Below are 8,875 nucleotides of genomic sequence, written 5' to 3'. Positions count from 1 at the left end.
TAGTTCTGTCTCTCTCTCTCTCTCTCACACAGATAATAGTTCTGTCACTCTCTCTCTCTCTCCCTCTCACACAGATAATAGTTCTGTCTCTCTCTCTCTCTCTCTCACACACACAGATAATAGTTCTGTCTCTCTCTCTCTCTCACACAGATAATAGTTCTGTCTCTCTCTCTCTCTCTCACAGATAATAGTTCTGTCTCTCTCTATCTCTCAAACAGATAATAGTTCTGTCTCTCTCTATCTCTCAAACAGATAATAGTTCTGTCTCTCTCTCTCTCTCTCTCTCTCTCTCTCCCTCTCACACAGATAATAGTTCTGTCTCTCTCTCACACAGATAATAGTTCTGTCTCTCTCTCTCCCTCTCACAGATAATAGTTCTGTCTGTCTCTCTCTCACACAGATAATAGTTCTGTCTCTCTCTCTCTCTCTCTCTCTCACAGATAATAGTTCTGTCTCTCTCTCTCTCACACAGATAATAGTTCTGTCTCTCTCTCTCTCACACAGATAATAGTTCTGTCTCTCTCTCTCTCTCACAAAGATAATAGTTCTGTCTCTCTCTCTCTCTCACAAAGATAATAGTTCTGTCTCTCTCTCTCTCTCACAAAGATAATAGTTCTGTCTCTCTCTCTCACACAGATAATAGTTCTGTCTCTCTTTCTCTCACAGATAATAGTTCTGTCTCTCTCTCTCTCACACACAGATAATAGTTCTGTCTCTCTCTCTCTCTCTCTCTCTCTCTCTCTCACATAGATAATAGTTCTGTCTCTCTCTCTCTCTCACACAGATAATAGTTCTGTCTCTCTCTCACACAGATAATAGTTCTGTCTCTCTCTCACAGATAATAGTTCTGTCTCTCTCTCTCTCTCACACAGATAATAGTTCTGTCTCTCTCTCTCTCACAGATAATAGTTCTGTCTCTCTCTCTGTCATACAGATAATAGTTCTGTCTCTCTCTCTCTCTCTCTCTCTCTCTCCCTCTCACACAGATAATAGTTCTGTCTCTCTCTCTCTCTCTCTCTCTCACACAGATAATAGTTCTGTCACTCTCTCTTTCTCTCTCTCCCTCTCACACAGATAATAGTTCTGTCTCTCTCTCTCACACAGATAATAGTTGTCTCTCTCTCTCTCTCACACAGATAATAGTTCTGTCTCTCTCTCTCTCACACAGATAATAGTTCTGTCTCTCTCTCTCTCACACAGATAATAGTTCTGTCTCTCTCTCTCTCACACAGATAATAGTTCTGTCTCTCTCTCTCTCTCTCTCTCACACAGATAATAATTCTGTCACTCTCTCTTTCTCTCTCCCTCTCACACAGATAATAGTTCTGTCTCTCTCTCTCACACAGATAATAGTTGTCTCTCTCTCTCTCTCACACAGATAATAGTTCTGTCTCTCTCTCTCACACAGATAATAGTTCTGTCTCTCTCTCTCTCACACAGATAATAGTTCTGTCTCTCTCTCTGTCATACAGATAATAGTTCTGTCTCTCTCTCTCTCTCTCTCTCTCTCCCTCTCACACAGATAATAGTTCTGTCTCTCTCTCTCTCTCTCTCTCTCTCCCTCTCACACAGATAATAGTTCTGTCTCTCTCTCTCTCCCTCTCACACAGATAATAGTTCTGTCTCTCTCTCTCTCTCTCTCTCTCTCTCTCTCACACAGATAACAGTTCTGTCACTCTCTTTCTCTCTCTCCCTCTCACACAGATAATAGTTCTGTCTCTCTCTCTCACACAGATAATAGTTCTGTCTCTCTCTCTCTCTCTCTCACACAGATAATAGTTCTGTCTCTCTCTCTCACACAGATAATAGTTCTGTCTCTCTCTCTCTCACACAGATAATAGTTCTGTCTCTCTCTCTCACACAGATAATAGTTCTGTCTCTCTCTCTCTCTCTCTCTCACAGATAATAGTTCTGTCTCTCTCTCTCTCACACAGATAATAGTTCTGTCTCTCTCTCTCTCTCTCTCTCACAGATAATAGTTCTGTCTCTCTCTCTCTCACACAGATAATAGTTCTGTCTCTCTCTCTCTCACACAGATAATAGTTCTGTCTCTCTCTCTCTCTCACACAGATAATAGTTCTGTCTCTCTCTCTCTCTCACAAAGATAATAGTTCTGTCTCTCTCTCTCTCTCACAAAGATAATAGTTCTGTCTCTCTCTCTCTCACACAGATAATAGTTCTGTCTCTCTCTCTCTCACACACAGATAATAGTTCTGTCTCTCTCTCTCTCTCTCTCTCTCTCTCTCTCTCTCTCTCACATAGATAATAGTTCTGTCTCTCTCTCTCTCTCACACAGATAATAGTTCTGTCTCTCTCTCTCTCTCACACAGATAATAGTTCTGTCTCTCTCTCACACAGATAATAGTTCTGTCTCTCTCTCACACAGATAATAGTTCTGTCTCTCTCTCTCTCTCACACAGATAATAGTTCTGTCTCTCTCTCTCTCACAGATAATAGTTCTGTCTCTCTCTCTCTCACACAGATAATAGTTCTATCTCTCTCTCTCTCTCTCTCTCTCTCTCCCTCTCACACAGATAATAGTTCTCTCTCTCTCTCTCTCTCTCTCTCACACAGATAATAGTTCTGTCACTCTCTCTCTCTCTCTCTCTCCCTCTCACAAAGATAATAGTTCTGTCTCTCTCTCTCTCTCACAGATAATAGTTCTGTCTCTCTCTCTCTCACAGATAATAGTTCTGTCTCTCTCTCTCTCTCTCTCTCTCTCACAGATAATAGTTCTGTCTCTCTCTCTCTCACAGATAATAGTTCTGTCTCTCTCTCTCTCACACACAGATAATAGTTCTGTCTCTCTCTCTCTCACACAGATAATAGTTCTGTCTCTCTCTCTCTCTCACACAGATAATAGTTCTGTCTCTCTCTCTCACACAGATAATAGTTCTGTCACTCTCTCTCTCTCTCTCTCCCTCTCACACAGATAATAGTTCTGTCTCTCTCTCTCTCACAGATAATAGTTCTCTCTCTCTCTCTCACACACAGATAATAGTTCTGTCTCTCTCTCTCTCTCTCACAGATAATAGTTCTGTCTCTCTCTCTCTCTCTCTCACACAGATAATAGTTCTGTCACTCTCTCTCTCTCTCACACAGATAATAGTTCTGTCTCTCTCTCTCTCACACAGATAATAGTTCTGTCTCTCTCTCTCTCACACAGATAATAGTTCTGTCTCTCTCTCTCTCTCACAAAGATAATAGTTCTGTCTCTCTCTCTCTCTCACACAGATAATAGTTCTGTCTCTCTCTCTCTCTCACACATAATAGTTGTGTCTCTCTCTCTCCCTCTCACAGATAATAGTTCTGTCTGTCTCTCTCTCACACAGATAATAGTTCTGTCTCTCTCGCTCTCTCTCACACAGATAATAGTTCTGTCTCTCTCTCTCTCTCTCTCACACAGATAATAGTTCTGTCTCTCTCTCACACAGATAATAGTTCTGTCTCTCTCTCTGTCATACATATAATAGTTCTGTCTCTCTCTCTCTCTCTCTCTCTCTCTCTCTCTCACAGATAATAGTTCTCTCTCTCTCTCTCTCACACAAATAATAGTTCTCTCTCTCTCTCTCACAGATAATAGTTCTGTCTCTCTCTCTCTCACACAGATAATAGTTCTGTCTCTCTCTCTCTCACACAGATAATAGTTCTGTCTCTCTCTCTCTCTCACACAGATAATACTTCTGTCTCTCTCTCTCTCTCACAAAGATAATAGTTCTGTCTCTCTCTCTCTCACACAAAGATAATAGTTCTGTCTCTCTCTCTCTCACACAGATAATAGTTCTGTCTCTCTCGCTCTCTCTCACACAGATAATAGTTCTGTCTCTCTCTCTCTCACAGATAATAGTTCTGTCTCTCTCTCTCTCACACACAGATAATAGTTCTGTCTCTCTCTCTCTCTCTCACACAGATAATAGTTCTGTCTCTCTCTCTCTCACACAGATAATAGTTCTGTCTCTCTCTCTCTCACACAGATAATAGTTCTGTCTCTCTCTCTCTCTCAAAGATAATAGTTCTGTCTCTCTCTCTCTCTCACACATAATAGTTCTGTCTCTCTCTCTCCCTCTCACAGATAATAGTTCTGTCTGTCTCTCTCTCACACAGATAATAGTTCTGTCTCTCTCGCTCTCTCTCACACAGATAATAGTTCTGTCTCTCTCTCTCTCTCTCTCTCACACAGATAATAGTTCTGTCTCTCTCTCTCTCACACAGATAATAGTTCTGTCTCTCTCTCTGTCATACAGATAATAGTTCTGTCTCTCTCTCTCTCTCTCTCTCTCTCACAGATAATAGTTCTCTCTCTCTCTCTCTCACACAAATAATAGTTCTCTCTCTCTCTCTCTCACAGATAATAGTTCTGTCTCTCTCTCTCTCACACAGATAATAGTTCTGTCTCTCTCTCTCTCACACAGATAATAGTTCTGTCTCTCTCTCTCTCTCACACAGATAATACTTCTGTCTCTCTCTCTCTCTCACAAAGATAATAGTTCTGTCTCTCTCTCTCTCACACAGATAATAGTTCTGTCTCTCTCGCTCTCTCTCACACAGATAATAGTTCTGTCTCTCTCTCTCTCACAGATAATAGTTCTGTCTCTCTCTCTCTCACACACAGATAATAGTTCTGTCTCTCTCTCTCTCACACAGATAATAGTTCTGTCTCTCTCTCTCTCTCACACAGATAATAGTTCTGTCTCTCTCTCTCTCACAGATAATAGTTCTCTCTCTCTCTCTCACACACAGATAATAGTTCTGTCTCTCTCTCTCTCTCACAGATAATAGTTCTGTCTCTCTCTCTCTCTCTCTCACACAGATAATAGTTCTGTCACTCTCTCTCTCTCTCTCACACAGATAATAGTTCTGTCACTCTCTCTCTCTCTCTCACACAGATAATAGTTCTGTCACTCTCTCTCTCTCTCACACAGATAATAGTTCTGTCTCTCTCTCTCTCACACAGATAATAGTTCTGTCTCTCTCTCTCTCACACAGATAATAGTTCTGTCTCTCTCCCTCTCTCTCTCTCTCTCTCTCACACATAATAGTTCTGTCTCTCTCTCTCTCACACACAGATAATAGTTCTGTCTCCCTCTCTCTCTCTCACAGATAATAGTTCTGTCTCTCTCTCTCTCTCTCTCTCTCTCTCTCTCACAGATAATAGTTCTGTCTCTCTCTCTCACACAGATAATAGTTCTGTCTCTCTCTCTCACACAGATAATAGTTCTGTCTCTCTCTCTCTCTCTCTCACACAGATAATAGTTCTGTCTCTCTCTGTCTCTCTCTCTCTCTCTCTCTCTCACAGATAATAGTTCTGTCTCTCTCTCTCTCTCCGTCTCACAGATAATAGTTCTGTCTGTCTCTCTCTCTCTCTCTCTCTCTCTCTCTCTCTCACATAGATAATAGTTCTGTCTCTCTCTCTCACACACAGATAATAGTTGTCTGTCTCTCTCTCTCACACAGATAATAGTTCTGTCTCTCTCTCTCACACACAGATAATAGTTGTCTGTCTCTCTCTCTCACACACAGATAATAGTTGTCTGTCTCTCTCTCTCTCACACACAGATAATAGTTCTGTCTCTCTCTCTCACACAGATAATAGTTCTGTCTCTCTCTCTCACACAGATAACAGTTCTGTCTCTCTCTCTCTCTCACAGATAACAGTTCTGTCTCTCTCTCTCTCACAGATAACAGTTCTGTCTCTCTCTCTCTCTCACTCACAGATAACAGTTCTGTCTCTCTCTCTCTCTCACACACAGATAATAGTTCTGTCTCTCTCCCTCTCTTTCACACAGATAATAGTTCTGTCTCTCTCCCTCTTTCACACAGATAATAGTTCTCTCTCTCTCTTTCACACAGATAATAGTTCTCTCTCTCTCTCTCTCACACACACAGATAATAGTTCTGTCTCTCTCTCTCACACAGATAATAGTTCTGTCTCTCTCTCTCACACAGATAATAGTTCTGTCTCTCTCTCTCTCTCTCTCTCTCACAGATAATAGTTCTGTCTCTCTCTCTCTCACACAGATAATAGTTCTGTCTCTCTCTCTCTCTCACACAGATAATAGTTCTGTCTCTCTCTCTCTCACACAGATAATAGTTCTGTCTCTCTCTCTCTCACACACAGATAATAGTTCTGTCTCTCTCTCTCTCTCTCTCTCACATAGATAATAGTTCTGTCTCTCTCTCTCTCACACAGATAATAGTTCTGTCTCTCTCTCTCTCACACACAGATAATAGTTCTGTCTCTCTCTCTCTCTCTCTCTCTCTCACATAGATAATAGTTCTCTCTCTCTCTCTCTCTCACAGATAATAGTTCTGTCTCTCTCTCACACAGATAATAGTTCTGTCTCTCTCTCTCTCTCTCTCACACAGATAATAGTTCTGTCTCTCTCTCACACAGATAATAGTTCTGTCTCTCTCTCTCTCTCTCTCTCACATAGATAATAGTTCTCTCTCTCTCTCACACAGATAATAGTTCTGTCTCTCTCTCACACAGATAATAGTTCTGTCTCTCTCTCTCTCTCACACAGATAATAGTTCTGTCTCTCTCTCTCTCACAGATAATAGTTCTGTCTCTCTCTCTGTCATACAGATAATAGTTCTGTCTCTCTCTCTCTCTCTCTCTCTCTCTCACACAGATAATAGTTCTGTCTCTCTCTCTCTCTCTCTCTCTCCCTCTCACACAGATAATAGTTCTGTCTCTCTCTCTCACACAGATAATAGTTGTCTCTCTCTCTCTCTCACACAGATAATAGTTCTGTCTCTCTCTCTCTCTCACACAGATAATAGTTCTGTCTCTCTCTCTCTCACACAGATAATAGTTCTGTCTCTCTCTCTGTCATACAGATAATAGTTCTGTCTCTCTCTCTCTCTCACACAGATAATAGTTCTGTCTCTCTCTCTCTCACACAGATAATAGTTCTGTCTCTCTCCCTCTCACACAGATAATAGTTCTGTCTCTCTCTCTCTCTCTCTCTCTCTCCCTCTCACACAGATAATAGTTCTGTCTCTCTCTCTCTCCCTCTCACACAGATAATAGTTCTGTCTCTCTCTCTCTCTCTCTCTCTCTCTCACACAGATAATAGTTCTGTCACTCTCTTTCTCTCTCTCCCTCTCACACAGATAATAGTTCTCTCTCTCCCTCTCTCTCACAGATAATAGTTGTCTTTCTCTCTCTCTCTCTCTCTCTCTCTCTCTCACAGATAATAGTTCTGTCTCTCTCTCTCTCACACATAATAGTTCTGTCTCTCTCTCTCTCTCTCTCCCTCTCACACAGATAATAATTCTTCCTCTCTCACACAGATAAGTTGTCTCTCTCTCTCTCTCACACAGATAATAGTTCTGTCTCTCTCTCTCTCACACAGATAATAGTTCTGTCTCTCTCTCTCTCTCTCACACAGATAATAGTTCTGTCTCTCTCTCTCTCTCTCTCACACAGATAATAGTTGTCTCTCTCTCTCTCTCTCTCGCACACAGATAATAGTTGTCTCTCTCTCTCTCACACAGATAATAGTTCTGTCTCTCTCTCTCTCTCTCACAGATAATAGTTCTGTCTCTCTCTCTCACACAGATAATAGTTCTGTCTCTCTCTCTCTCACACAGATAATAGTTCTGTCTCTCTCTCTCTCTCTCACACAGATAATAGTTCTGTCTCTCTCTCTCTCTCTCACACGATAATAGTTCTCTCTCTCTCTCTCTCACACAGATAATAGTTCTCTCTCTCTCTCACACACAGATAATAGTTCTGTCTCTCTCTCTCTCACACAGATAATAGTTCTGTCTCTCTCTCTCTCACACAGATAATAGTTCTGTCTCTCTCTCTCTCTCACACAGATAATAGTTCTGTCTCTCTCTCTCTCACACAGATAATAGTTCTGTCTCTCTCTCTCTCACACAGATAATAGTTCTGTCTCTCTCTCTCTCTCTCACATGATAATAGTTCTCTCTCTCTCTCTCTCACACAGATAATAGTTCTCTCTCTCTCTCACACACAGATAATAGTTCTGTCTCTCTCTCTCTCACACAGATAATAGTTCTGTCTCTCTCTCTCTCACACAGATAATAGTTCTGTCTCTCTCTCTCTCACACAGATAATAGTTCTGTCTCTCTCTCTCTCACACAGATAATAGTTCTATCTCTCTCTCTCACACAGATAATAGTTCTGTCTCTCTCTCACACAGATAATAGTTCTGTCTCTCTCTCTCACACAGATAATAGTTCTCTCTCTATCTCTCTCTCACACAGATAATAGTTCTGTCTCTCTATCTCTCTCTCACACAGATAATAGTTCTGTCTCTCTCTCTCTCTCACAGATAATAGTTCTGTCTTTCTCTCTCTTGCACACAGATAATAGTTCTGTCTCTCTCTCTCTCGCACACAGATAATAGTTCTGTCTCTCTCTCTCTCACACAGATAATAGTTCTGTCTCTCTCTCTCACACAGATAATAGTTCTGTCTCTCTCTCTCTCTCTCTCACACATAATAGTTCTGTCTCTCTCTCTCTCTCTCACACAGATAATAGTTCTGTCTCTCTCTCTCTCTCACACAGATAATAGTTCTGTCTCTCTCTCTCTCTCTCTCTCTCTCTCTCTCGCTCTCTGTAACACAGAATAGATCTGTCACTCTCTCGCACACCGATAATAGTTCTGTCTCTCTCTCTCTCTCACACAATATTCCTCTCACACAGATTAAATTTCTCTCTCTCTCTCACACACAGATAATAGTTCTGTCTCTCTCTCTGTCTCTCACAGAATATTTCTGTCTCTCTCTCTCTCTCTCACACATAATAGTTCTGTCTCTCTTTCTCACACAGATTAAATTTCTGTCTCTCTCTCACACAGATAATAGTTCTCTCTCTCTCTCTCTCTCTCTCTCTCTCTCT

General features: G+C 41.3%; 1 pseudogene across 1 annotated transcript in view; it reads right to left on the bottom strand.

Annotated features, from left to right (window-relative positions):
• LOC113569361 (uncharacterized) overlaps positions 1 to 8,875 on the bottom strand; it is a 43,610-nt pseudogene that overhangs the window by 3,450 nt on the left and 31,285 nt on the right. The window lies entirely within an intron of this gene.

This window comes from Electrophorus electricus, chromosome 1, assembly GCF_041902795.1.
Source record: "Electrophorus electricus isolate QZ-2024a chromosome 1, ASM4190279v1, whole genome shotgun sequence".
NCBI classification, from domain to species: domain Eukaryota; kingdom Metazoa; phylum Chordata; class Actinopteri; order Gymnotiformes; family Gymnotidae; genus Electrophorus; species Electrophorus electricus.
Note: the sequence above shows the minus strand (reverse complement) of the source record. Positions and strands in the feature narration are given on the sequence as shown.